At 44.1% G+C, this 27,681-nt stretch overlaps 1 protein-coding gene across 3 annotated transcripts in view; it reads right to left on the bottom strand.

Annotated features, from left to right (window-relative positions):
• Large1 (LARGE xylosyl- and glucuronyltransferase 1) overlaps positions 1-14,913 on the bottom strand; it is a 458,660-nt gene extending 443,747 nt beyond the window's left edge. For all 3 annotated transcript variants that reach the window (XM_029480702.2, XM_021170066.3, XM_029480704.2), the window contains exon 1: positions 13,804-14,913. The gene's annotated coding sequence lies outside the window, so the exon portion shown is untranslated. The remainder of the gene's footprint in view (positions 1-13,803) is intronic.
• Between the last annotated feature and the right edge of the window lie 12,768 nt (positions 14,914-27,681).

The raw sequence follows: 27,681 nt of genomic DNA, 5'->3' as shown, positions 1-27,681 counted from the left end.
GCTCCAAAATTAGCAAAACTTAGACAAGACATATAAAAGGAAAAAGCAACCCCTCCTTTGGGATCAGGGCTTATCTCTCTAGCTATCTCCTCAGATATCTTTCTTTGTAGTTCAGATTAGTCTAGAACCCACTGTGTAGCCCAGGCCGGCCTGCAACTCACAGCAATTCTCCTACCTCATCCTGCCAAGTTCTGAGATTAGGCATGTACATTCATGCTTAGCAGGAGCTGACCTTTATTGATCCACTAAAGATCCCTGCAGTGTTCTCCATAGTTCCAGTGGTCCCTGAGCAAATCTATGCTTGATCTAATCCTTCAGCCAGCTTATGTTCCTGATTCCCTGGGCACTGGCCCAAAATAGCACTTTCTGGGTTGGTATTAAGTATGGCAGAGCTAAAATTAGGGCTGTTTCCACACTTCTCTGGAGCAAATCATCCCAAGTGGAATGAAAGTCATGTTTCCATTCTGACTGCAAAGTAACCCTGGAATTTGGGAAACCCAAACCAACTCATGTGTACAATGCTTTTCAGAGCCTTTCTGATACCTTGGGCCCCTATCTGTGCAAGCAACTACCATGATCATTTGCCCATGAAGAGACACAAAACATCAGACAAGAAAGGCAAGGAAAGATGTAACAACCTGACCCACAGCTAGACTCACATGTGCCACAAGCACCTTAGTATTCTTGGGTCATGTTAGAGAAAGGGAATGTTCTTTCCGCTTTATGCCAGAAACAGGAGGACCAAGGAGCCCACTCACCTGCAAGCCATCATATCATCCAAAGCTAAGAGTAGACATGTTCAGAAAAACATCTCACCCCACCCCCTAGCCAAAGGTGAGGATGGAGTGACATCAGTTTATCCAGCTATGGTTGCTACTGCCTCCTTGTAGACTCTGTGCTCAGACTTTCAGCACCCAAGGTAAGAGTTCAGATGTGTATCCCCAAAGTAGATGTTATGGTGCCAACCACTAGCACTCCAGAATGTTACCTTATTTGGGGACAGGGTACTGAAAATATAATTCAGGTGAGGTATACTGAGATAGGATAGACCCTTGGCTCACATGGCTGGTGGTCTAAGAAAACAGCAGGTACAGAGGGAAGCATGAGGATAAATAAGGTTGAGTGGAAGTCAGTGATGCTTCCACTAGCCAACGAGCATCAAGGACAGCATTAAGACACCAGAGGCTAGGAAGACAAAAGGAAGGACCCTGACAACTCACTGGGCTTCAGACTTCTAGCCTCTTAACTGGTGAGACAGTAAATGTCCATGGGTCTGAGCCACCCCTTTTGTAGCCCTATTAAGTCCAGTCCTAGGAGACTCACAGTCCTCGTTACAATGTCATGTGACACATCTGGGTTTTCCATGAGGAAACTGAGTCTTCATTAAGAGCAAATAACACCAGCAGGCAATACCAACTGTAATCCTGAATGCTTTATACATTTACTCAACGACCTCCCGAGTCTGTGGCATGTTATAGGTACCATGCTCAGTGTTATGCAGGTCATACATGGTAAAATCTGAATTAAAATTCAGACCCACAATCTATGTTCCTACCCAGCTAGAACTGCCTAAATCAAGAAACAAGTGACTGAGGAAGACTTACTCTCCAGCAGTTGGCTTTCAAACCTCTTGCCTCTTCATCCATTCTGTATTTATTCTACTTCACAACAGAATATTCTGCACTAGGTAACCACACAAAATAATTGTGGTTATCAAACAACTGATTCAAACTGCAGTGGCTTCTTTACATCCCAGAATTTCAGTCCCAGTCCATATAGCAACAGATATTAAAAAAGAACTTGGGCATCTCCAAGGAAGCAGAGAAAAGCATCTCATCTCCCAGGATGTTTTTCTGTATCTTGCATTCCCTTGACATTTACAGTACATCTATGACATGCCAGCCCTGTGTCAGGAAAGTATATAAGTGACAGTCCCTGGACACTCTGGAAGGACACGGGAAGTACCAGAACTGAAAAGTCAGAACCAAGGTGCAGGTACAGCACAGGTAAGTGGGGAGGGCTTCAGAGCAGGGTATGGAAACCTCAACTTTCACTTGCAACTTTTCCAACACTGCCAATAATACAGTATGACATGACATACCCATACAGCATCATCTCCCCCACTCCTTCTCTCCCTCTGCTCCTTTTTTCTAAAACAAGCTTTTATTTGCTGAATGAAGCATACTTGTGGGGTAGATAAACTGAACTTCAGGCTTTTGCTTTACTTTTGGCTCTATAATGAAGGACATGGAATTAGTTGATCACCTTTAAAATTAGTTAAGAGCTAGGGAATTTCAGACAGCGGGCAGTGGTTACTGGCTTTGTGTCAGCTAAAATCCTCAGGAACCAGCAAATCCATTCTATTTCCAAATCAACAAATACGAAGCAAAAGCACGGGAGAAGATGGGGAAGATCTAGAAGGCAAAGTATAAAATCAGATAGCCATTATCTTTTCCTACACAAAATTCTTTCTTGACTGTCATGACAGCTATATGGCAGAGCAGAAATAAGCAACACACCCTTAGACTTGACCCTGACTCCAGTAGTGACCTCATTAAGTGGGCATTTGAGCCGTACAGTCTTTCTTAGAACATGTGAGCAGAAAGAGGGCTTAGTGCCTTGCCCAGCACAAGGCAGACATGTGATCTATGCTACCCTTGGTTATTATTCACCCAGTCTCCACCTAAGAGTTCAACAAAGTGCTGGAGAAAATAAAAGGCAGCTGCCCTATCCCTCTGGCACTACCATGGCCACCACCTCAAACTGCATCACTTATGTTCTTGAACCTGAATTTCCACGTGAAAGCACCCTAAATATTCAGCAAGGGCTAGATGTTAAGCAGAGAGCATCCAAAGTCCTCACCCAGCTCCTGCTGGAAACTGGAAGAGGAGCCAGAGCAGAGTGAAGGAGGCAGGGTCAAGAGCTGACTGACCTAACTAAGAAAACAAGCCTCTTCCATGAAAGCCAAACTGTTTTAACAAAACTGGCCCACTCACCTCTGCCCCAGCTGCTCAGGGAAGCATGAAGGCCCTTAAAGAAAGGGAATTGGCCACCTTTCTCAGCCAAGAGGACAAGATACTAGCAGAAAGAATCTACACTGCTGGAGCGCTGCTGCTGGCTTCACGTTTAGTGTTATTATTCCTGCCCTGTCCACAAAAAGCACTTGGATCAGCCCGAGTACTTCTTTTTTTAACTCCTCCAGCACTCCATGGAGGCACGCCTAGATGAATGAGCATGAGCTCTTCCTGGACAAAAGAGACACATGGTAGGGCTTATTTGTGTTGACTTTTCTCAATAGTGTCAAAGGGAACACTAGGCTGGAAAGGCACTAACAGATCCATATCTACCTGGAGACCTGGCTGGGAAGCTAGCATGTAGAAGGTAGTAATATCTGGGTCTCATCTAGGGAATCTCACTCACACAAACCCCCAGGGAGTGGCAAGGAAAGCACTTATGTACAAGAGGTGGAGGTGGCTGTGTCTATAGTCAGGATGCAGAATGATAGGTAAACAAACGCTCAGCTCACTTCCTACCCTTTCATCAGTTTAGGATGCCAACTCGCAAATGCCTCTGCCTGCACTCCCGATGGGTCTTTTCAATGCAATTAAGCTAATCATAGTAATCCCTCACAAGCATGCTCAGCTGTTTATGTCCTAGGTGATTCAAAATTCCACTGGGTTGACCATCAATATTAACTGCAAAAGGGAGTTTTCTTGATAGAAACATGCCCTTTAGCTGAGAAATCTTGGGGAAATCCCAAATGGTTCTGCCACCATACACAGGAAAGCCTGAAGTCAAGTTCCGCTGGCTCAAATCCTAGCTCAGCTTCCTACTGGCTCTGGCAGTATGGAGGAGGAACTTAGCCTGCATGTACCTCAATCTCTCTGTCTAGAAACCATGAATAATAAAGCACCTTCTGCTCTGGAATGTTCCAGAATCTACAGGCAGCTGCCTTGCAGTTTTATGAATGTTGAGTGTACATCAAACCTTCAATGGGCTATTGTAAGTGTTTCTTTACTCTGAGCAGTGAACACAAACTGAACATATTCCAACTGTAGTTAGTGATCCCCATTCTGCTCAGGATCAGAGAAGTTGAAAATCTTATCCAAACTCATACAGCTAAGCAGAGCATCCAGGACTCATTTCCCCTGCTGTTCAAGAAAAAGAAAAAAAAAAAAAAAAAGGGCAGTTTTTAGTAGGATGCTGATACCATGCCCTGAGGCCAGCACAGGATAAGCTGTGCATTCTGTAACTGGGATCCTAGCAATAAACTATACTGGCTTCATTTATGAGAATCCCTGCTTCCAGAAAGGAGATCTTATTTGGTATTTGGGGAGTTAAGTTCTAGTCCCAGGGGCATGGAGTCCTCTGTAATACCTGAGCTTCTTTCTGCCCACTCCCACCCCCATTACTCTGTCGAAAGAAGAGGGAGCTGATCCCAGCTCTATGAGGAGCTGCCATCTCTGGGCCAAAGAGGTCGGAAAGATTTCCATCCCAAAATTGTTGTCAAAGCACTCTGTGGCCTGGGATAAAATGCAGAATGTCAGCCAACACCTGTCCTTGACTAGGGAACTGTGGGAAGAGAGGGACACACCACAGAGAGCAAAGCTCCTCAGCCTGAATACGTATGTTACCTCAACCATCCAAAGGGGCTCTGGAGTTGAGGGAGGAGCCAATGATTAAAACTGGAAAAGTTAACAGAAGCATCTGTTGGCCTCGATCCTATGGCAACAATGCCAGCCAGGGATCTTTAGACAAGGCATGCCGTTACAATTGAGTGGGTCCTCCAGAAGTTCATGTGTCAGAACCTGGATTTTCCCAATTGCCAGTATCTGAAGACGGAGCCTACAGTGAGGCATTTGGGTCAAAGCAGTGTGTATTCCTTTCTTCATTTTATTTGCAATGCTTTTGCTAATAGACTCTCACTGGTTTCTTCTCAAACCTCAAATTAGGTATTTGCCTTGTCAACCTTACATGGCCTGACCTTCCGTAAGCCCTTCCATTCATGGTTTAAGAACTTCATATCCAAGGGTCTGATGTAAATATTGCCTCTTTCACTGAGTTTTAAAGGCTAAAGCCAGCTCCAGTGTGCAGTTCCCATTACCATCTTCAGCTCAACACTCAATGCCATTGTCTTTCTACTCAATTGTAACTCAATTGTTATCTGCTATTGTGCTTCACTCAGCACATTTTCCCCAACCTCTCCAAATGAGTATCTCAAGAACAAGATCAGAAGTCTCTAGGTTTAATTTGACACACTTATGGGATGTTCCCATCAATTCTAATATGGGTGTGACCTTACCATGCTATCAGAGAAACTGTAGTCACTAAAAGTGATTCTAATGAAGGCTTGTCTTGTTAAGGAAGGTATGAAACAAACTAAAGTGGAATGCATGGAAAGACAGACAGGGAGCTGAGGACAGAGCCTAGAAGAACCAAGAGTGGTGAACAGTGACCATGGACTTAAGTCACTGTGCCTGTGAACAATGCTCCTTACCTTACCAGCATGGGTATCCAAGGTTCTGGGATAAAGGAGCTGGTCTGGGGTTCAACTGTCTCCTTCAGGCTGAATGGATGAAGGAGCTCATCTGGGAACTCAGCTGCCTTCTTCAGACTAAATGCTATCCCAATATAGCTACTCTGATCACAAGGAGATGTCCATGCTAACTCAGAGCCCTTTGGAGCCTAGGTGAAGCACCTCAACTCTACATAGAAGAAGACATCTACGGGGCAAAGAGGCCTCTTCCCTGACCTTTTCCCACTCAGGCAGGTCTCTATCCTTTCAATCCCAGAAGTCCACTTGATCCTAACAGACTAAAAAGCCTGATCCACAGTCATGCCACAGCCACTGTCATCAGCACTAGAGATGTCAACATCCTCGGTCATTCTAAGGCTTGTACTGAAGATGCTCCTCAAGACATTTTCAGCACATCTTGGCATCTGCATGTGAAGCATCTTAAGAGCACACTCATTTTCATTCCAAACAAGTTAAAATCTCTATATATTCCGAGGAAAGAGCACGGGGCCCATTCCAGGCTATCAAAGTCAGACACACAAAGACAAGCCTTCAGAGAACTTATTATGGTGATCTGAAATGTCCAACACAGGTGGGAAATGAAAGTTCCACGGAGTGACCTCAAGTTGCCCAACTTCATCCCAGTCACACCTGGGCCTGCTGCAACTCCCCTCCATGATCACTCCACCAAACTGTGAACATAGAGCCACACTTTCATTTACTAGATCATCTGAAGCACACACTTTGACTACTTCCTGAAATGCAGAGCTACTAAGAGCCAGTCACCACACTAGAGGTAGAAAAAAATCTACCCCTTATCCTTCCACCTGCATTTACAAAGAACAATAAATGCCTCTCCCAGATGAGAATCTATATCTGTCAGCAAAACTTGTACATACTTGTGGCTTATTAAGGATCCACACAACTGTTCTGGAAACTAAAGGAAGGAGGCAATGATGCCTTCTAGTCAGCCACACATGTTAACCTTATTCATATACATCAATGCATCTGAAGCAATAGCAATCTAACTACAGAATAACACTCAAGACCAGATACCTTTATGAATTAAACAAACAAACAAAACACAAAGAAAGAAACTCGCACAAGACCATGCGCTGCTGCAAATCCTCCTAAACTCTAGAGCTACCATGGAGAGCTGGAAAGATTAGCCAAGCCCTTTCTTTCCATTTGGCCTTGGTAATTCAGAAAAGGCACTGTTAAGGGCAAAAGCTCTGCCAGTAGTCAGGACTCCATTTCCATCCGTGTCTACTGCCTGTCCAAAGCAAAGCCCATAATGTGGCAAGAGAGGCTCAAATTATGGGTGAGACTGCACTTTCCATTCTACCGGGGCCTGTGATTACCTGCAATTCCAAAATTACCTCTGCAGAGTAAACGCCTCCATTGCACTCCATTCCTAGAACAAACTCTCTTCTGAGAACTTGATAAGAGATAAAGGTACTTGGGGGTGGGGGTGGGGGGGGACACACAACCGCAAAACAACTGATAGCACTGTGGCAGTGAAAGAACTGTCAGCACATGAGTGCGTGCGTGTGCACGCTCGAGTACACACACACACACACACACACACACACACATTTAAGTAAAAAAAGAAAAAGAGCAAAAGTTAAGATAACAAGAAAATCAGAATCTTGGGAACAGTGAGTTTACCAAGTGATTTATTCCCTATACCTAGTTGGTGAACTCAAACATTTAAATAAGCCATGTTCTTCTCTCTGAACAAATCCCATACTGGGCTTCATGGCAGGTAAGTCTAGTTGGCTATCAAATGAGACATTCTATTTTATGGCTCAAAGTCCCCAACATTACCTAACAACAAGTGAGTCTCCTAGAACTGTCCATCAGGATTGTATTCATAAAATAATTTCAAATACCATAAAGGAGCAGCCATTAAACAGAGACCCACAATAAATCACTTTTGTAAAATAAAAATCTTTTCATAGCTCAAACAATTACTTATCTTAAATTACATGGTTTTAACAGAAGATTTTATATGCCAAACTTTCCTCAAATATAGTACTCCCCCATTTAGCTTCAATATTAAAATAATAACAGACTCTCAGATTCACATTGCACTTGAGATTTCTTCCTTCCAATAAGCATTACACTCTGCCCCAGGGAATCCAGAAGCAACAAGTCAGGATATATTCTTCCTGACTTGATTTCCATACTTTCATCTTTATCCAGCCTCTCCACTATAAGGTCAAATGGAAAGGCTTTCTTCTGAGAAGATCCCAGAAGGGCCAACTCTTGGATTTATCTACTACATTGTTTTTGCTTTGTTTTCTTTTTATCACAATGCAGGTCTTTCTCAAGTAGTAGCTAAGTAGCTAAGTACTAGTGTAACATTCCAGGATTAACCAGTTGGCACCATATACAAGCAGCAAGCAGGTTTGCTCATATGTTCATGGCCTCATGTATGAGAGGTTTTATGATGTTTGTAACCAAGAGCAAAGGCTGACATTCTTTTTAAGCAAGTCTGTTTTTGACTCTAAGTCTTTTCCCATTTCACAGCAGAAAGGTAAAACCCTACCTGGCAGTCTAAACCTTACCACAAACTAGCTCAGGTTAGTCCTTTCCCTCTCGGGAGACATTAAATTAAAAGGTACAAGATAAGCAATACTTTACTGACAGATGGTTCCTGGAATCCAAGGAACACAGGACACCTGAGTTGACAATCTGACCCCACTCAATGCAGGCATGGAGGGTGCAAAGGAAATGAGAAAATACAAACACACATATAGGTACTCATGTGTAGGCACACACACACACACACACACACCTTTTACCACCTCTATTTTGGCTCCTGCTCTTAAAAAATTAAATATACGTAGGGTAAGCTACATGTTGTCCACCTAAGGTCTATCACCTTCCCTCCAGAGGACACTGTGGGGACAAGGAGCACCCAGACAGGAGCTTAGCACAACTGTCATCTGAAAGGCTTCATCCAGCTGTTGATGGAAACAGATGCAGAAACCCACAGCAAAACATTAGGAACGCTCAGGGATTCTTGTGGAAGAATCACATATGTAGCAGTTTACAGCTTGGTATTCATGTAGGTCCTCTAACAACTGGACTGTGGACTGAGTCTCAGACTCAGACGCTTGCCTGCCTTTTGATCCCTTTCTCCTAGCTGGGCAGGTTTCTCAGGCCTCAGAGGTTGGGGGACAGGGGCGTGGGGGAGCTAAGGGGTTGGGGGGCTGGGGGTGCAAATTTGATCAAAATGTAAAGTAAGTGAATGAAGAAAGAAAGAAAGAAAGAAAGAAAGAAAGAAAGAAAGAAAGCAAGCAAGCAGGGAGGGAAGGAGGGAGGGAGGGAGGGAGGAAGGGAGGAAGGGAGGAAGGGAGGAAGGGAGGGAGGGAGGGGAAATTTAATATACTTGGTCCTGGAAAGAGAGAAAGAGAGAGATACAGAGACAGAGAGACAGAGAGACAGAGAGACAGAGAGACAGAGAGAGAAGGTAGGTAGGTAGTTAAGTAAGTAGACAGGCAGGCAGGCAGGCAAATAAAATTAAATGTTCTTACTTGGTACATTGACTTTCCACTCTCTCTAATACCCTGCAGACAGCACAACTCCACTGTTGAGTTTCTTCCTGACCACATGCAATCAGCCCTCAGATTAAGAGGGTTTAACCAACAGCAGAGAGAAGCATTAAAATTTGTGTCTAGGGCTGAAGAGATGGCATGGCAGTTAAGAGCACTTGCTGCTCTTGCAGAGGACCTGAATTCAGTTTCGAGCACCGACTGGCAGTTTCCAACTGTCTATAACTCCAATTCCAGGGAATCCAGTGTCCTCTTCTGACATCTGGGATACAGACATGCATATAGTACACTTTTCTTTCAGACAAAACACTCATTCACATAAAGTAAAACTAAATCTTTAAATAAAATATAAAATAAAAATCATATCTATGCTAAACATGTAGACTTTTTCATTCGGTCATTCACTCTATAAACAGCACACTGTAATAAGTATGTATCATCTACATTGGGGTAGGTATTATAAATAATCTAGAGGTTTTTAAAGTTTCTATGCAAGCGTTATTCCATCTTATAAAAGTAGCTTGAACATATGTGGAAATTGGTATTAAGGGGGAAGGACCTAAGAACCAATCCCTAACAGATATGAAGACCCAGGAAAAAACTAGAGTTTAGTACTACAACACACAGAAGTAGTCAGACACATGCAGGAATACTCCCATTTACAGATAAAACTATTCCAACAGCAAAGAAAGTTAAGAGGAAAATGAAAATAACTATAATACAGAAGCCATGTTCTGGTGGGAAGCACAGTCATAACTCTATCTGGAGCTAATACAAAATAAAATGTATTCTAACAGAAGGCAGCTTTGCCCTTGCCATACTGTATTACGTGTTAAGTAACTGGGCCCTTTTTCCCCCCACTACTGTGTAATTACACATGAAACCGCAGATGTCATTCATGTACACAGAGGCCTGACTTAGGCTTGAAAAGAAATCCTTTCTTCATCTGCATTGCTAGCAGTTTTTGAAAGGACAGGAAAAATGCTCTATGGAGAAAAACATGGACACCAAAACATCTGTCTATGTTTAACTGCAATATGGGATAATCAACTACCTCTGTTGGAACTTGCCCAACAACCATTCTTGCCCCATTTTGATTTCACAGAGTATGAGACTGAGGCACAATGGCTAGTAAGGGGCCCAGTCAAGGCACTAACTTTCTGACTCCAAGCTTTCCTTTCCTAGAAATTCTCCTTTTCCAGTTGCCATTCCACTGACTATTCATACACAATGTATACTGGGGTTTCCACACTGCTGTCTTCCTTACTCCCACTAACGTGGAAACTTCAAAGTCATCCTTTGAACATACCTGCACAGTTGTACACAACTTGCAGGAGTGAATGGCTGCCTGCTACACCTGATCACCAATGAGACAAATGAAGAACCCTTATGACCTCAGCACAGAGCAAGGCATTTGACATAAAAAAGCAAAACAAAAACAAAAAACAAAACAGAATCAATCAAATCACTACTTGCTACACTAAAAGTAAGAACAGTTAACTCTACTGAAATCTACCTACTGATTTCCAGTTATCAACATCATAATGCCCAGCACATAAAGCAAAGCCACATTCCCCAATTGTCATTGTTCCTGCCTCACTGACCTTACAGAATCCAATACTCTGCCTCAACTTCTTCTGCCACCCCTACCAAAGGGATTTCCTCAAATTTATAAGCCTCCCTTCATGCCTTAGGACCACAGCCCTAAGTATTTTCTTCCTTCAGTCTCTTACCCCTTGGTCCTACTGCACCTATGAAGATCAATCCTTAAAGCCCTAAGAGAAGGACGAGCCTCTGTGTTGATCATTTTTCCTAGACCACAGCAGCAATTCTCCTTAAACTACCTACATATGCACTATACTTATGAGTAAACGGTCACAGATGCAATCTAACAGACTCCAGGGTTCCAGGTAATGAAACAACTTGCAGAAATTTGCAGGTTCTGAACAAAGTCTAAGTCTACATGCTAAATCAAGCTTTTAAGACTCCAGCAGGACCAAGATCTTGGTGAAATTTGTCCTTTGAGTGCCAGTATGCTGGAATGGCCAGTCTCTTAGACTCTTCCTTCATGCCCTGTAAGTCTTTCATAAGAGCTAGTTGCTATGGGTAGACCTGGGCCAAGGGACTTTGATCTTTGGGGAAATACAATTATCTTCTAATTCTGCGGCAGGAATCCCAGACACTAATGACTTAACGCTGTTAAAAATGGAGAGCCCATCTAAGTCCAACCACACTGTCAAATACTATGTTACTCTCTGTGTAAGGAATGTACTTTTAAGGGTATGACAGCAAGAAATTTTAAGTTTAGCGGAATTAATTTCAGAGATGTCCTGAAGAAGTGTTATTTTTGAAGACTGAGTTATATTGTCCAAAAGCACATCCCCACATCGTCCCCCAAAAAGGAGGGGTTGGGGATGTATCTCAGTAGTAGACAGAGCACGTACTCAGCAATCATGAGGCTTGGTCCTCACAAGTACAAAGGGGATGGAGGACAGTTACCAGCACCATTAGGGAATTTAAAGTTAGCATGAACTAATGTTAAAAAAGGCAGTTGTAAACTGGGAGGCAATGTTCCCAAAATGTATAGCCCTGATATACTTAAAACATTGTATTTGAATCTTACCAGATATTCCCTTAACACTTTGCAGTTAACACCCACATAGTCCACATGACATTGTAGAATAAACCAGGCCAACAGTGCAAGCACAAATTGAGTACCAAAAACTTAAGATCATGAGCTTTCACAACAAGCCATAGAGTCATCTCTAGCATCTGTTCGTGGTCTTTGTGCTTTGGTGGCAGAACAGAAAACAATTCCCCCTAGTGTCCTGTAGGCGGCTGGAGGATGGAGACACTGGGAAAAGCAGACTCTTGCCTTCCAGCACTGACTTTAAAGAACAGCTCAGGAACATAGAACCTAGAAAAACCTTGGTGACCTAGACAAGAAGTATCCTCATAACTTAGGAGAGGATAAAAACCTTTGATTTTATTTCTAAAGCTCATCCAGTTTCAACTTAAAAGTCAAAAGACTCTATATCCTTTCACATCAAAAATATTAGTCCACAATTGAGACCATTTCTTGAAGCCCTGGGAGCCCACACTTGCAGGCAGCCTGGGCTCTCCCAGACTGGTGGCAATGTCTTCTTTAGAAGCCTCCCTGTTCTCCTAGGGGAGTCTGCCTCCTTTCTTTGGCAAATCTACTAACATCTAAATCCTTATAGCTTCTGCCCTTCTGTGCAGATCCTTCCTTCAGCTCACCTTCCTTTCCGAAATTAACAGGCCCCAGCTCCATAAATGTGCATTCTCCTCAAGCAATTTCCAATAAGGCAAAGCACTCTTTGAAAATACCCAAGAGGTGTGTGAAACCTTCATGGAAGTTTTCTCTTAGTCTGTTTTTTTTTTTTTTTTTTTTTTTTTCTGCCCCAGTAAGGTCCCAACACACAGATGAGTAATTGATTCATATCAACCATTTGTGAGAGATGAGAAAAGAAATCACCACTGTTCTTTTCCTAATTTATATCGTTCCCAATCTCGAGTCTATCAAAGTGAATCCTGAGGTGGGAAGGCAGGAGAGGCAAAAAGGAACATCAGCCTCAGATGCCTCAGATGCCTCCACTCATAAAGAAGCACTTTGGGTGCCCGCCTGTGTCAGAAAGGGTGGCGTGCCACTCCCTCCAGCCTCCCTCTGTCGCCCTAAAGGAAGAAAGAGTATGAGTTCTCTTTTGAGACACTTACATAAGACTCAGTAAACTTCCTGTGACATTCACAGAAAATGTAAGCTGCTCTTTTGCTCCCTCAGGATATCATTTTAATGGACTGAGTGACAAAATTCACAGATTCAGAATTCAGCAGAAACCTACTCAACTGCGATACATCAGCACTGGAACAGGGAAAACAAAAAACAAAAAACAAAACCCAAACCAGTGCATCCCTATTAAAAAGGGTCACCCAGGAGATGGACTGGGTCAGCAAAAGACAATCTGTTCCCTCTCAAGTGACCCATTTAAAGTGCACCCAGAAGTGCACAGGTTTAATAAATCTCACACTGGTAAAGACAGCTTATAGAAAGAACTATCCTTACACAGCGGGGGACACTTCAAGGCGATGAACAGTATAACTTCATGATAAACACACTTATCATTCCAACCTCCAGAAGCAATGACATTTACAGGAAGCTCTGAGTAGACACTGATGACTACAAGAAGTTTAGTCTAACAGGACAGACCAGGTATGTTGGTTGGGTCTCCCCCTCACGGGTATCCATGCCATCCAACCACTTTATCCTAAAGAGCTTTTTGCAAAATGTGGATGCATACACCCAACCCGGCCTCTTTTTAACCAATTGGAAAGTTCTCTGGGCATCCCATCATAAAAGGCAGGTGAACGTCGAAGAAAAACAGGAAGGGTCCCAGGCTGGCGGGAAAACAATACCTCCAGGTGTTACTAAGAACCTGCCCCCTACACACACACCCCAACTCGCTCTTGCCTATCAATATCTTGTACACCTATGAGCCTGTCAGGCCCTGAGACAGATCCTGGGGACACCAGAGATTGGGGTCTTCCACCTCCTGCTTTTCCAAGACTCAAAGCCAAGTCAGAAAAGGTGTGCCCATCCTTTTTACTTGCATCCTAAGCACACCGGGTACCAGCCACAGGTTTGGATAAGTTGTCCAGCATTGCTCACTAAAGCGTCCCCACGATGGTTCTCTCGCACATCAGGGCTCTTACCTTGGCCTTGACTACATCCAGGCAGAGGTACACTCCGAAAGAGCTGAACCGCGTGGTGCCACTGACGCCTACTAAGTGCAGTGGGTCCTGGTGGAGATCCCAGCTGGAGCTGTTCTAACCCGACCGACCGACGGTGCCAAGCACAGACTTCGGGACAGCCTTGGGCTCCAAATACCAACAGGAAAGGTCCGCCTTGCCGGGACTGAGCACTCTCCCTTCTTTCTCCTCCTCTGAGGCGGCTGCCGAGAGCTGCTCTACGCCAGAAGGACTCTTCCAAGCCCTGTGCGCCTCGCATGGGCAAGGGCCTGGGGGCCGCCCTGGGTTGGATCCGGGAAACCAGCGCCAGGAAGAAACGCGGAGCCGCAGCTCTGCCGGCTTCACCTTCCGCGCCCCTGACCGCTTAACCCCTTCAGGGCAGGGCCTGCCCGCAACCGGCCCGGCCAGGCGAGTACACCGGCGCCCCCAGCCACGGAGAAGCGGCGAGGCAGGAGGCAGGAGGCTGGAGGCAGCTCAGCCGGACCGAGAGACCAGCGTGGCGAGCGAGCACTGGGACCGACCGTAGCTGCTTGCGGTGACCCTCCCCCCCCCACCCCCCGGGCCTGCGCCGCCCGCCCGCGGCTCCGCGAGAAGCGGGCGCCAAAGAGGGCCTCGCCCGGGCCTGGGGCGCGGGACCGGGGGCGCGGGGCCCGGATAGGTGCTCCTTGGAAGGTCACGGCCGCCGGGGCGCCGCGAGCGGGACGCAGCCCGATGGGTGCGGGGAGCCCAGGCGGGCAGCCCCTGCCGCCACCTTGGAGACGCGCCGGCTTCCCGGAGCGCTCAGGTTTGGAGCCGCTCGTCCGCTGCAGACGCTGTGGGCAGCCTGGAGCCGCGAACGGACCGGCGCGCGAACCCCGCTTCCCGCGCGGGGCCGGGAGAGAATCGCTGTGCGGAGACCAGCGTGGGAGCGCGCTGGCGGGCGCTGGTGTTCGAGCTCCAGGCTAGTCCAGCCGCCGCCGCATGCTTAGAGCGTCGGGCTCGCTCGGCAGCTGCAGTGACTGGGTGTCTGTGTCATGTCTGTGCAGCTGGGGGGCGAGGGGGAAGGACCGCGATCCTGGGCTGGGTTCCGAGCGGGGGCGGGACCGGAGCCCGCCTCGAACCACGCCTCTTCCCCGTGATCGCATGGGCGGCCAATGGGTAGCGCCAGGAATGTGCGTCTCTAGTGCCCGCCCTGCCTAGGCTACGCCTACGACCAAGCGCCTCCCTCCTCTCCTTGGTTCATTGGAACGCAGGCGGATGAAACACCCGGAGCCCGGAGCCCGGGCCGGGTCTCGGGAAAAGGGTGCTAGCTGGAGCTCCCCGCCCTTCTTTCCCGGACTCCCGCTACCCCAGATTTGGATGAAAGAGAGTGAAGAGAGGCGGGTAGAGTTCGCAATTGTTGCTTTAGGTTTGCCAGCAGGGCGGGTCACCGTGCCATTCCTTTTACAAAATAATGGTTTGGGGGGAGGGGGGGGGAGTAGGAAGTTTACCCTGCTTTTCCTTCGGCTGGGGACGCGGCTCTCCCCTAGGTTGACCGGGCATGGGGCAGCCAGAGCTGCGAAGAGGCCCGATTTGAGCGGTTTGACATCATCTTGCTTGGATTCTGGATCCAAGAATCCTGTGCAAGACTCTGGTCCCCTTCATCAGAGGAAACTATATTTTTGTGTCCATATATACACTCACAGATGCACCTCCTTTCTAATTTTACTCTTGCTCAGAGCCCCGCTTTCAACATCCACTAAAGGGACATCTAAGCCTCCGGATGTTGATGAGGAGGGTAAGGATGCGGAGAGTCCGCCCGGGCTCTGGAAGGAGCGGAAAGATTTGGTTTAGTAAAGGGGATGGGATGTCCCTTGGGAGAATACCCTCCCTTGAGGCTGAAGCAGAGCCTGGGTAAGAAAGAGGACCAGAGCGGACGGTCTACTCCCACTGGAAGACAGAGCTCCGAAACTGCGATCCAGCTTCCGGGTTTTTTCCTCAACTAGGTCCCTTGGCTTCTGGGGGGGCCCCTTCCCCCTGAGTCCCCACCTCCCCCAATCCGTAGGAGCCACTGAATCTGCCTTCCCTTGCGCTTATCTCCTCCGGCAGCCCACCCACTGTCTTTTAATGGCTGGGGAGGATGGAGAGGGTGGGATGCCTTAGAAAGGGCTTCCTATCTCGGGACTCTGAGCTGACTATTTTACCCGAGGTGGAGCACCACTCTAATCTCGCATTCAGGGATCCAGCTCCTCTCTGATCCCATCCCTCATTCCCAGCTCTGGCCTTGGTACCTACACCCTTGGACTGTCCTTTGACCTGGTCGACACTCTTCCCCCACCCTTGGCTTCCCTGCGGTCTCTAGAAGCCAGGACCCCTTTCACCACCAGCAGGGGCTCTTCCTCAGTTCCCAGCGCTGTTTACCTAATCAGTAGGAGCCTAAATCGTGGAGGATGCGAACCGAAGGTAGCGGTTGCTTCGGAATAGTTAACTGCGATGCTTGCGTCCTGATGTCTTACCTCTACCAGAATAAGTCTTACCAGGAACGTTGCAGGGATAGCAAATCGTATCTGCGTTTGATGCCATTATTGTGTCGGAAAAGAACATTATATGGTAAAATAGTATCTAATATCCTAAAAGCCATTAAAGTGTCAAAGTTTAATGCCAAGCCTTTTAGCTCGAAGGCAGCTCAGTTCTTCCTCTAACATACAGCTTTGTTCTAGAACTCCCAGAAAACAAAGAGATCGTTTTATTTTATTTTATTTTATTGCAGAACGGCAGTCCTTCCTACTTTCTTCCTCCTCCCGCACTCCAGCCCCCACCTTGGAACTGGGTAAAATTGAAGCAGTAATGTGTGCTTTCTTTTTATTTATCGCTTCGCTTCAGTTCATCAATGGTGTAAAAATGCATTATTACAATACATTAGCATGTTAATAAGGGAAAAAGAGAGTCTTGGAATTCACAAGCAAAAGAGGAAATAATTGAATTAACATCAGAAACTCAAATATGATGAATGTGGGAAAGAAATGTCTCCATTAAAATGGCTCAAAGGTGGTACTTTGTCTACATCTTGAAAAATATGAGCGGGGTAGAGCGGAAGCAATGTTCACTGGGGTCAGTGAGGTGCCATAGTTACTACCAGATTTCCTGATGTTGGATAGCATGTGTCAACAAGCTCATTGAATGTGAAAAAGCTTCTCTCAATCAACCCAAGGTTACAGTTGTACACCACTGATGTATGGAATGGGCTAAGTGGGGAGCTGGTTAAACTGTTATAACCCACAAACACCACTGGTAATTCTTCCTCATTTTAAATTTTTCCTCTCGAGAACTGTTAAGCTCTTAAATTTCACAGTCTAAGCAAACGTAAGTCTGTGGTTTGAGTGTGTGTGTGTGTGTGTGTGTGTATCCTGAAGTTGGAGGTGATTGCCTAGGAATTATGCCTCCTTGACACAAACCAAGATACAAATGTCATAAAAAGATTTTGGCTATAAGATAGTATAAGGAATGCAGAATAAAATACAGAAGGAGATGTATCTGTTATTGCTAAAGAATCAGCACAGATTTCGCTGAGAACTGAGAAACAGGAAAGTATTGTACCCTATAAACCAACTGCTATTTATCCTTACACCAGCATTGCACCTGCCAGTGAAAAAGCTGTACTCGCCCTCCCTCCCACACATCCATCCTCCCTCCTTTCTCATCTATCCTCTCTTTGTTAGGGTCATACAGTTTCTTAAGAAATTGGAGGTCCTAAAATGGCCACTAGGGGGCCCTAAAGGCATCTCAAAGTGGAAGGCAGAGCTCCCACCTCCCTGATTTCTGACCTCTTTTTCTGAGTACCTATTTCAACTGGGATCTAAAGACAAGTCAAGAGTGAATATGATATAGAGATTTTAACTTAGGAGACAAGAATTTTGTTTCTAGCTTTTCAGACGTCTGACTCCCTCACTCCTCCCCCCAAAGGAATTTTGCATCCATTGACTCAAAGTCAACCCAAAAATCACTTCCTTTCCAAGCTAGGCTCACTCTTCTAATATTTGGAGACTGTTTTCTGAATATTTGAACATTCCTCAAGAGGTGGGTAGTTAGGCAACTGAAACTTTGCAGAGAGGATTTAATAACTTTTATACCAATGGATCTACCAACAGAAGCCAAGGCAGCTATAGGTTAACAAGCAGAAGCCTGGTTGTGTGTGTGTGAGTCAAATGTCCATGCTCTGTGTCTTCCTCAGTGTTTTCCAATCTTATTTTTTGAGAGTCTCTCACTGAGCCTGGAGTTCACTGATTTAGCTAAACTAGACAGAAGGCCAGAGTGCCTCCTGATCTCCCTCCTCGATCTTATGATGACAGAAACACACTACCATGCCAATGTTTTATGAAAGTTCCTCATGTTTGCAAGCACTTTACCTCATTAAGCCAACTCTCCATAACCATCATGGAGGCCGGGTTCCAGTGAGTAAGTAGCATTAATGTGGTGTTGATTCTAGAGAAAGGAAAAAATACAACTCATAACTGAATGCAGAGGGAATAATTCAGGTTGGTGCCTGCAGCAGGAGACACTGACCAGTCAACAAGGGATGACTACAATATCTTAATAGTGTTACATTTGTCAATAACTAAATGTCACGTTAAATCTGAGTAGAGTGCAATGCCTAGCACTCTAATGTTTAAGGTTTCAGAGTCTTTAGCAATCTCATACTCTCTGCCCTCCATTTTACAACTAAGTAAGGTGGAGATGTCCTTTATGAGAGCTGAGAATGCCCCAGGAGCTCAGGCTAGAGAAGGTGAATTGTTCTCCAATATCTGTAAATAATATTCAACCTAGACATATTTCAGGTGAAAATATAATCATCAAGCATGAAATTTCCTCTGTCATTCTGGCTAATAACCAAAATGCATTCTTGGACAAAACAAAATGCACACATCAGGGAGACACAGGAAAGAAGGTGCTTGGTGAAAAATTAAAGACTATTAGAAAAGCCAGCAAATTAACACTAATGAAAGTGTGATTTGAACATAATTTAAGTGAAAACAAAGCAAGTCCAGAAGTGAGACATAAAAGAGAGAATGAGGACATAGTCTTTCTTTGTGGGATGAAAAAATATTTTATTTACTCATCATCATGTTCATTAAGCAGGCTGGTTACAGGTAATCCAAAAATAGCATTATTAACTTCTGGAAGACTTGCTACCCGGGACCTCAGAGCCTGGTAATTAGAATGGATTTGGTTCTAGGATGCCATTGTCTGTAGGAACGAGAGTGTATTCACTCTGGTTGTGAGAGACTGTCAGAGTCAAACCTTGTCAAGACATAGCTCCCTGGACACCTTATGATAAAAGAGAACAGGAAAGGAAACCCTCTGTAGACAGAAGAAGAATGCGTTGGTGCTAAAGAGGCCAAGATGAATGGCTAAGCAAGCTTCTTTCCTTGGGTCCTGGCAAAGCAGGACTTCAAGCTACTGTTGCAGAAGACCCCAAAACAAAAAAAAAAAAAGTAAAACAAAAACATAAGGAAAAAAAAACTGTGTTCTGGAAATACTAGTTAGGAATGTTCAGCTTTTGATATATGTATATATGGAATGTATAACTTATAAGTGAGTTAAAAGGGCAGAGATGACTGGGTGGGCTCTCAGTTCTTGTTCCCTATTCATCCCCACCCCTACCCCACCACTGTCACCCTCTTTTATTTGCTTTAAAAACTTTCATGAATAGATTATCTGGGGATCTTGTTACAAGGCAGAAGCTGATTCAATAGATGTGGGCTGGAGACTGGAGTTCTACTTACCAAGCAGATCTGTCCATGAGTGGGATATAGAAGGCATCCACTAACATCATCTGTCCTATTTTGCTCAGTCAGTATGCCTCAAAAATAAAATAAAATAAAATAAAATGCAGAGGCAAGGATTGGGAAATAGGAAACTAATTTGGGAGGTGACTACAAAAAGCAGAATGGATGGTTTCAGTGTACCCCAGCAGTCATGTGTTGACTCCCTGCGTGATAGAACGTACAAATGGGACCTTAGGAGCCAAGTAAATTGTGAAAGAGTTGTCCTCATGGATGGAATTAAAATTGTATAGGAATGTATGAGTTCACTCTCTTCTGCCCTTCTGTCATGTTGAGGACAGTATTTCCACACTATGTTTGCCCTTCCACCTCCACCATGTAAGAAGACGCAGCTTCTCCCTCTGTGATGTAAAGCAGACCCTCCTCAGAGAACAAACCTAATACTTCCTTAAACTTGGTTTAGAGACCTCCAGAAATGTAAGAAATACATTTATATTGTTTATAAAGTACTCCTTCTCAGATACTTGGTTATAACAGCACAACTGAACCTAGGTATCGGGTAAGGGTGTGAGAAAATGAAATAGAGAAGGGGAAAAAGACTAATCAGCTATACAAGACTTAGTGGCTACTGTGCTGGACATGGCAGATGAGGAACACAAGCTTAGAAGTATCCCGCTAGTCAGAAAAGCTAGAGCACTAATTTTTCCATCAAATCCCTTCATGGGTTAATGGTTGCTCCTGGCGACTGACTGACTCCTGGGGTTTCCTCTAGAATCACATCAGCAGAGTTGCAGGTGCTGATGGGAATGCCTGCCTCATGGTGCATGAAAACTGTCCAACCAAGGGTAGAAGTGATTACCAAGATGGATCTCAGGGAGTGACAAAGACAATGGTAACATTTGCGCAAAGAGGTGCTGTGGATATAGCTTAGTGGATAGGGGGGTCAGTCTGTGTGAGAGGGGCACACAAACATGTCATCCCAGACAATCTGGGCTGGAAGTTGGAAGAATAGGACTTGAGCTCATACTAGGCCTCAGCCACCTCCAGGTCCACCTAGGATACATTAACTCTGCCTCAAAATGACAAAAGCATTTGCTTAAAAATAAACCACGGGTTTAGTTTGTCTGTGACAGTGGACTGCTCAAAATGTTTTATTGCCATCAAAATACTTCTCAAATCCATTCCTTTGTTTGTTCAAAGCATCATCTTAGCTCAGACCTTCATTTCTCACCTGGAATACACTAAAACTTACTATTCCATCCACAGTCTCCTTATCTACCCTTTTCTTTTCTTTTTCTTATTTTATTTACTTACTTATTTGGATGGAATTTTGCTATGTAGCCTCAAGGATCTGCAAGCCCCAATCTTCCTGCTTTTATTTTCCAAGCACTGGAATTACGAGTATACACTACTGTACCCAGCAGCCTTCTCTCATTTTTAAGTTCTAGCCATATTGCTTCTATCAAGTGAGTCTCTTTCTAATAAACTTCAGCTCATATATTTGCTATAGTTTCTTTTAAATTATATTAGCAATTCTAGTAAATTCAGAAGTATTCATTGGGGTTGAGTCCAAAGGAACACCAAGGAACAAAGCAAGTATATAAATGTTTCTCATGGAGTAGTAATGTGTTGGGCATGTCCACTCTGTTCTTGCATAGGCTCATTTAACTTGTCCCAGCATTCACTCAGGTACTTACTGTTAGTGCCATTTTACGGTTTAGACTTAGTTCAGAAAGCAATCCAATAACCTCCTAAACATTATGCAGTGAGTCATGGTAGGACTAGAAGGTATTCTTCACTACTGTGTCACCTATCTTCTTACAGAATCACAGCAGTGGCTGGATAAGAACTCAAGATTAACCCTTACCTTTCTGTCTGTGTGTCTAATAATAATATACATATCATTCAACAATTCATAGTTTTGAAAGTCTTGTGTAGCCCAGTCTGACCTTGAATGAATAGCCATGTGGCCAAGGATAACTTTAAACTTCCCGTCCTCCTGCATCTACCTGCCTCCATGGGAACCTGGGGCCTTGTGAATGCTAGGCAGGCACTCTCCAAATGAACAGCATCCTCATCTCCATCTCATCATTTAACATCCACTCATTAAGTTGTGCCTTTGAGAGGCCTGCCCTTATTTCTTTTTCTTGTCACTAACCCAGCTTTCCATATGCTTACTCCTACCCCTCAATGCTTCATTGTACACATTCACTTTTCTATAGTTCAGGGTTTTTTTCTCTTTCTCACAGTCCTTATTTATGCCATTTGCTCCCCTTAAATCTCATTTTCTTTGTCTTGACATCTTGGCCTTTTAGCTCCAGTTTATTGATATCAAGTAGAATGTAAAATATTACTTTATTTCCTACAGTAAATTGCTTAGAGGGATTTCCTCTTTTCTTTATTATTTAAAATAACCTTCCCTTTCTTTTATTCTATAGTGGTTTCTGCCAGCTTTGTATGGTTACCGTCTTCTTCCCATCTATCCTTAAATAAGAACAAATCATCTACACCTCAGGTTTACCAATTTCCTTTGTTGATGACTTTCCCTTAGCCCGATTCTCAAAGTGGCAATTTGTTGGTTTTTGCAGTCTTTCAGATTGACAGCTGGTCAGATGACATGCACAAATATCAAAGCTGCCCCAAAGTTCACTGTCTAGCCAGCTTGCTCTGTATGTGGCTTTCTGAATTAAGAGTAGAATTCTTTCCTTATCATTTGGGTCTCTGATATGCAGAACACATAGGGTGTGGGAAACTATAGTTCCTGCTTCTTTTGCTGTGCTTTTCTCTTCTGCTTTGCTGCTGAGCAGTGTACTATACAAGTTCTGCTGGGTCAAGAACAATAGTTTCTCAAACAGAAGGTAGATAGCTTCTACTGGCCTAGTAGGGGTGGCCTGTAACTCTGAGCTTCCTCTTTCCCACAAGCAGTTGTACATTTGGTAGAAATAAAAACTCAACACCAAGTCCACTTGGCCAGGTTAGGTTATATAGCTTCTTCTTTTCATGTGAACACATGGATATTTTAGCAGGAAATAGTAAAAGACTACATGTTATTGGCACAAAGCTCTTTCATGTAGTTGAGGGAAAACGTTCTAGCCTATTTCCCACTTCTACCATGGCTCTGAGGTCTTTGTTAGTAACCAAAGGACTGAAGATCTCAATCTAATGACTTTAAGGAAAAATTCTTACATTTTCCCAATACAAATAGGCTGGGGTTGGGTAGGACATGGGGATTCAAATTTTGTTTCTTTTTATGGAGGCAATTGCTCACTTCAACATAGCTTAAGAACACAGATGTGGACTAGCAACAACACCAAAGCCAGCAAATAACCCAACCAAATGGTTGCTTCAGACTCATACCCCAGTGAGACAAATGGGGTAATGAGTCAGCCTATCTTCTGTCCTTTTATCCAGATTAAAAAACATGCTAAAAACTTATGAGAAATATCTTTACTGGAGACACTGAAACATAGTCTAACATTCTTCATTCAATTATGGTCAAACTTACTCTTCCAACTTTGGGCCAATAATGAGCGGTGTCTCTGTATTCTTTCTCATAGATGTTATCATCTAGTAGGAGGGATATCATAAAACAAGCAATATGAAAGAGATCCTTGATTATTGGTTGGTTCAAATGCTACAAAAGAAACAAAGAGGACATGAAGGAAAAGAAAAAGAAATAAATGGAGTCCAGGACCATCTTCATGAAGAAGAGTCCTGTAGGCTGAGTATAATGTAGAAGTTATTCAAGCAATTTGTGAAGACAAAGAACATTCCAGCTGGAGGGAACAGCATGTGCTAAGCAATGAGGCAGGAGAACTCAGAATGATTGAGTGATTGAATGAAGGCCAGTGTATCTGGAGCTTATTGAGTAGGAGGGGTAGTCTTGAAGAGAAGAATGGGACATGAACAGCTGTTTGGGAGATATTTAAGGAAATCAACAAGAGATGAACAAATGGATTGCCAAGTAGCAGTGTGGTCCCATTGAAATTAGCACAAATTAATGCTGATCGAAGGCAATACAGTTCTGGGACTTTCTCCAGCAACCTTCTAACATTCTGCTTGTGTTCAGTTCTTGCTTCTGTTGGGTAGATTCAAGAAACCCAGCTTAACCTTTTGTGATGATCCAACTGGTTTCCTCAACTCTGCCCTTCTCTAGCCCTGGGTGTGAAGGCTACTTAACCTCCTAAGTAGGCTGACCTTGACCTGTAGTCTGTGATCCTCTGCATTACACAGGGGAGTGGTGTGAAAGTTGTCCTACTTTTCCTGTAAGTGGAGTTGGTACATGTTGTTCTCTCTCCAATCTCCCTCCCAGTGGAGGATGAAATGGCCTTTCAATCTGTGTGCACTTGCTGCAACCACTTCCATTCAACTGTGCTTCTTCTTGGGAAACTCATGCCCCATCTCAGTTTCCATTTAGGCAATGGTTCTCAGTCTTCCTAATGCTGCTGCCCTTTAATGCAGTTCCTTTGTAATGGTGACTCCCAACCATAAAATTATTTTGTTGCTATTTTATAACTATAATTTTGCTATTGTTATGGATTATAAGGTAAAAATCTGATATGCTGGATATCTGATATGTGACCCCCAAAAGTATCATAGCTTAAAGGTTGAGAACCACTGATTTAGAAAAAGATCCATAGTCCAACTTCCTAAACCATTTCCCCTTCTTATATAAAAAACACACAAGAGAAGTTCTCATTCCGGAAGTCATCAACTGCAGAATAGCTAGAATCTATATAGAACACCTTTAATCCTAACAGTGCAGAGACTGGAGGTGTTTCCTTGGAGTCACCTAATCCATTTCTGTTACAATTAAACTAATTTCCCATGGTTTAGACCTTGGTAGAAAACAGACGATACTAGCCATGATTTCCCCACAAAGGCAATGTTCCTATCACACACACACAAACACAAATTAAATTAGTCCTATATACTTAAAAGAATTTCAAGGGTAGCTCCTGTTGTTTACACTAAAAGCCTGAAGGACAGCAATACCTTGCAACTTTCTGGCACTTACTTTTTTTTTTTTTTTTTTTCTTCTTTCCTTTTTGCACACACACTATCTCATTTTGTCCACTTAATGACTTGAATTAAGGCAGATGGATACAATCTACTCTTGGGAGAAAAATAAAACTTGGGTTTGATTTACACCTGTAGAGGTTTGGGATCCTGCTGGAGCATTTTGAGGCCCCAGCTACATGGCTTCAAGTGCTGAGCTGACTTGATCTTTATTCACTGTTTGACCTTTTATCAGAGATCACCAGAGATAATAATAGCCACTACCCATTGTTGAGCATTTAATAAATTCAAACACTGTGCTTCCTGCCTGATTTCTGTGTACTTTATCTTTCAACTCTTAAAGGAGGTGGTTTCATTACTGAGCTGGCTTTTCAGATGAGTTTGCCTACACCTCACAAACTCCAGTGCCAGAGACTTCAGCCTCTGTGCTCCTGTGATTGTTTGTACATGGTTGGCCCTGGGAATGGCACTGTTGGGAGGTGTGGCCTTGTTGAAGTAGGTGTATTGAAATAGTATAACATAGAAACAACAATTCTAGGCCTTTAGGCCCAGGCTTGAGACTGTGACCTTTGTGACTCAATGCTCCAAGGCATGCTAATCATAAAACAGATAATGACATTCCTCCACCCACCCACTTCCTGGGTTCAGGGAGTGTTTGTTCAAAAAGGACCACCCTGATCATTCATGGAACCTGCTATGCAAATGTGTTATTGTTAGAGTCTCATAGAAACTGTCTTGAGAAATAACCACACAATTGTCAGGTATTTTTCCTTGTGCCTTCCTCTTGACTCTTAACTGGTATTTTGGTATTTTTCAACAACGCCCTCCCCACCCCCCTTGAGTTGTGGTTTCTTCCTTTAAATACCTCCTGTCCCAGCTACTTGGGGCCCATGGTCCTCTACCCTTGCATGGTGTACGACTGTGGATCCCAGAGCGCTCTTGGAATAAAAGTCCTCTTGCAGTTTGCATCAAGACCATTTCTTGTGAGTGATTTGAGGTGTCGCCTTTCCTGAGTCAGAACGTGGGGGAGTCCTCACGTTGTGGGTCTTTCATTTGGTGTGTTGGCTGGGAAACATGACCACCCCTCATATCCGAGAACCAACTTGGAGGTATGGGATTCCCCTCTGGAATGTGTGCATGCTGGCTGGTGTCTCTGTTCTGAGTGTCTGTTTTGTTTTCTGAAGTGAACGTGTGCTTGTTGTGTTGGTTTGTTTGTCTGTGTCTCGTTCTTTGTATCTGAAGCATGGTGCAGCTTGAATTTAGATCTGCCTGATTTTATTCTGATCGGCCTGAGTTTTGGATTCTGATCTGCCTGAGTTTATACTGATTTGCCTGAGTTTGGATCCACCTGAGTCTGGTTTCTCTGGTTTTGGTTGTCCCAGTGGAAGCAGACAACGGTGTTTGTAGATGATGGGGTTTTCTGAAATACGTGCTTTGTATTTGCAGCTGTCCTCTCAGACCTGTATGGACTGGAGGACATGCTAGGAGGACCACGGGCTGCCACCCTGGGGGAGGCCCTGGGAAGTGGGGAGAGCCAGGGACCCCTGTTAGTCTCTGGAGATCAGTCAGAGGGACCAAGTTCTGTTGTTAAAGTGGAAGCTTCCCCCTCCAAAATTGTCTAATTCTTTTGCCTGCTTGTGGAGGATGTGAAAGGGTTACGTGTGTCTGGATCTGTTGATTTCTGTTTTATGTGTTTTTGTGTATGTGTTTAGAGCTATGTGAAAATCTAGAGAGGCGAAGGTAATTCTCATAGGTGCTCTGTACCCTGACTAGAGATAGTTTACACATGAGAGAACAGGTTTGAGAAAAGCAGTACTCTCCGACTATCTGGGAATAATTTGGTGAAAGAGAAAAAGAAAAAATAAATAGACAGTATTAATTGGTCTTTGGATCACTGCACCTGTAGTTAGGAGTCTAGTGTGTTTGGAGAAGCCCTGCTAGGAGCTGATTGTAAATGCTGCTCTTAAAGGGACCAGCAGCTTCTCAAGTTCTATAGTAAGAGAATTGATTACTGTTTTTCCTACAAAAATCTCTGTGCTTGTGATTATTGAATTCATCATGTAACAAGGTGCTCTTCTCTTGAAATTGCAGCTAGGAAAAAAATAAGAATTTTGTTTGGTTTAAATAAGCAAATGTATGCAGCCATTTCATTTTTGTTTCTGAATGGTTTTAAAGGCATACATATATTTTAGATATCTTGGTTATAGATTATTGGCTCATAGGTTATTGGTTATAATTAAAAATTTGTAACATTAGTAACAGAAAATTGGCTTAAAACTGGTAACTCTGGGTTGGAGTAATTTAGAACTACAACATGCAGCATGAGACAACCCAAGGAGACAGGTCTCTAAAGATATGCCTGAATTGGGTAATATTCTATGTAATTCTTATCCTAGAAACCAGACTTATAAAAGATAGGATTTAGGACAGTGTGTCTTTGAGGTATTGGGGGCTGCACCTTCTTGCATTTGTGTGCAGGAACAGGCAGCCAAAATTTGTAGCAAGTAATGTTTTTGGTGTTAATTTTTAAAGAAAATTGGGTTTTGCTTCCCAAAATTGTGGTTGTGCTCTGGTGATACAAGAGAAATCAAAAGTGAAGGCTTCTCCCAGATCGGAGCCACCAGCTAACCCATTGGCTCCTCCAAAATCTATCCTGAGATTGAAAAGCCTCCTGAGTGGCCTAGTCCACTACCTTCCCCTTATCCACAGCCTCAACCCCAACCGCCAGAGAACCCCGAGCCCCTGGGGGCAGTGGGAGATGGACCTGCTAGGGGAAAACTGAGCCACACACAGAGCACAGAGTCCCACCCAACCTTCAACCCATTCAGTACTGGCCATTTTCCTCTGCTGATCTTTATAACTGGAAAACTAACCACCCACCCCCCCTTTCTCAGAGGATCCCTAACACCTCACAGGGTTGTCATCCAACTTGGGATGATTGTAAGCAGCTGCTGCAGATGCTTTTCACAACCGAGGAGAGAGAGAGAATTCTGAGTTTGAAAATCTATCGCCAGGCTCTGGTCTCCAGGGCGTCTCAAAATGGCCCATCAATTTGGCTAAGGTAAGAGAGATAATGCAGGGG

Source organism: Mus caroli, unplaced genomic scaffold (assembly GCF_978045245.1).
Source record: "Mus caroli unplaced genomic scaffold, Mus_caroli_1 scaffold_10, whole genome shotgun sequence".
NCBI lineage: Eukaryota > Metazoa > Chordata > Mammalia > Rodentia > Muridae > Mus > Mus caroli.
The sequence above is the reverse complement of the archived record's forward strand: the minus strand, read 5'-3'. Positions and strand labels throughout refer to the sequence as shown.